Raw genomic sequence first — 2,926 nt, 5'->3', positions numbered from 1 at the left:
TGTGCCACCCTCACAACTGTTGCTATGTATGAGCCCACCGTTACAGCCACTGTATCAATCCATCTTGCCCAAGGTCTTCCTCTTTTTTGCTGACCCTCTACTTTACCAATCATGATGTCCTTCTCTGGGGTCTGGTTTCTCCTGAGAACATGTTCGAAGTAGAGGAGATGAAGTCTCGCCATCGTCGCTTCCAAGGAGCACTCTGGCTGTACTTCTTCCAAGACAGATTTGCTCACTCTTTTGGCAGTCCATGGTATATTCAATATTTTTCACCAACACCATAATTCAAAGCTGTCAATTCTTCTTTTGTCTTCTTTATTCATTGTCCAGCTTTCACATGCACATGAGGTGACTGAAGATACTATAGCTTGGGTCAGGCAAACCTTAGTCCGATGTTGCTTACTGGTCCAGTTGTGAGGATTTTTTTTTCTTTATGTTGAGGTGTAATCCATACTGAAGGCTGTAGTCTTTGATCTTCATCAGTAAGTGCTTCAAGTCCTTCACTTTCAGTGAGCAAGGTTGTGTCATCTACATATCACAGGTTGTTAATAAGTCTTCCACCAATCCTGATGCCATGTTCTTTTCATATAGTCCAGTTTCTCAGATTATTTACTCAACATACAGATTAAGTATGGTGAAAGGATACAACCCTGACACACACTTTTCCTGATTTTAAACCACACAACATTCCTTTTATCTGTTCAAACAACTGCCTCCTGGTTTATGTACAGCTTTCTGCATGGCACAATTAAGTGTTCTGGAATTCCCATTCTTCACAATGTTATCCATAATTTGTTATGCTCCACACAGTCAAATGCCTTTGTATAGTCAATAAAACACAGGTAAACATCTTTCTGGTATTCTCTGCTTTCAGCCAAGATCTGTCTGACATCAGCAATGATATCCCTCATTCCACATCCTCTTCTGAATCCAGCTTCAATTTTCTGGAAGTTCTCTGTTGACATACTGCTGCAGCCGCTTTTGAATGATCTTCGGCAAAATTTTACTTGCGTGTGATATTAATGTATTTGATAATTTCCTGTTGGGTCACCTTTCTTTGGAATGGTCACAAATATGGATCTCTTCCAGTCAATTGGCCAAGTAGCCATCTTCCAAATAAATTTCTTAGCATAGACAAATGATCACCTCCACTGCTGCATCCATTTGCGGAAACATCTCAACTGGTGTTCCATCAATTCTTGGAGCCTTGTTTCTCACCAATGCCTTCAGTGCAGCTTGGACTTCTTCCTTCAGTCCCATTGGTTCTTGATCATATACTACCTCCTGAAATGGCTGAATGTCGACCAATTCTTTCTGGTACAGTGACTCTGTGTATTCCTTTCATCTTCTTTTAATGCTTCCTAGATTGAATCCTTCCCATAGAATCCTTCAAAATTGCATCTCGAGGCTTGAATTTTTTCTTCAATTCTTTCAGCTTGAGAAATGCCGAGGATGTTCTTCCTTTTTGTTTTCTAACTCCAGGTCTTTGCATATTTCATGATAATACTTTACTTAGTCTTCTTGAGCTGCCCTTTGAAATCTTCTGTTCAGCTCTTTTACTTCATTTCTTCCATTTGCTTTAGCTATTCTATGTTCAAGAGCAAGTTTCAGAGTCTCCTCTGACATCCATTTTGTTCTTTTCTTTCTTTTTAATGATCTTTTGCTTTCTTCATGTATGATGTCCTTGATGTCATCCCACAGCTTGTCTGGTCTTTGATCATTAGTGTTCAATGCGTCAAATCTATTCTTGAGACCGTCTCCAAATTCAGGTGGCAAGGTCTTACCATGAAAAAAAAAATCAGAGACATTCCAATTGAGGGACATTCTACAAAATACCTTACCTGTACTCCTCAAAACCGTGAAGGTCATCAAAAGCAAGGAAAGAACAAAAACAAAAAACTGTCACAGCCAAGAGCAGTCTAAGGAGGCATGACAACTAAGTGCAATTTGGTGTCCTGGAGGGATCCTGGAACAGAAAAAAGACATTAAAAACTAAGAAAATCTGAATGAAGTATGAACTTTAGTTCATAATAATTTGTCAATTACATTAGTTGTCATTAATTGTGACCAATTTACCACATTAATGTAAGATGTTAATAGTAAGGGAAGCTGGATGTGGGGTATATGGGAACTCTGTACTATTTTTGCAATTTTCTGTAAATCTAAAACTGTTCTAAAATCAAGTTTATTAAAAAAGGAAACAAATGAAAATAGTTTTCACAATAAATATTTGAATAATATATTTAATTTAACCCAATATATCTAAGATGTATTCCAACTTATAATCAATATAAAAATTATTAATTGGATATTTTTACATTTTATAATTTTTTTCGTGCCAAGGCTTTAAAATTCAGTATGTATTTTATACTTATAGCACATTCAGTTTGGCCACATTTCAAGTGCTCAAGAGCCACATGTGGTGACCATATTGGACAGCACAGCTTTAGAGGCTAAGAGAAAGAGATAATAAAAAGCAAGAAACTAAAGAGTCAATAGAAAGAGGAAAGAGTAATGGTTGGGGCTCAGGGGCAGAATTCTCAACTTTGTACGGAGACCTGGGTTCAATTACTGGCCAATGCATCCCATGTGCAGCCACCACCCATCTGTCAGTGGAAGTTTGTGTGTTGCTTATGATATTTGTTTTAGTTATCCAGTGCTGCTGTAATAGAAATACCACACGTGGTGGCTTTAACAAACAGAAATTTATTTTCTCATAGTTTAGGAGGCTAGAAGTCCAAATCAGGGTGCCAGCTCTAGGGGAAGGCTTTCTCTCTTCGTCAGCTCTGGAGGAAGGTCCTTGTCTCTTCTGAGCTTCTGCTTCTGGGGAATCTTCCGTGGCTTGGGATGTCTCTTCCTCCATCTCTGCTTACTTGTTTAATTTCTTTTCTGTTTCAAAAGAGTTTGACTCAAGATACACCCTACA

The sequence above is a fragment of the Trichechus manatus genome, unplaced genomic scaffold (genome assembly GCF_000243295.1).
Source record: "Trichechus manatus latirostris isolate Lorelei unplaced genomic scaffold, TriManLat1.0 scaffold00077, whole genome shotgun sequence".
In the NCBI taxonomy this organism is placed as follows: domain Eukaryota; kingdom Metazoa; phylum Chordata; class Mammalia; order Sirenia; family Trichechidae; genus Trichechus; species Trichechus manatus.
This window is presented reverse-complemented; position numbering follows the sequence as displayed.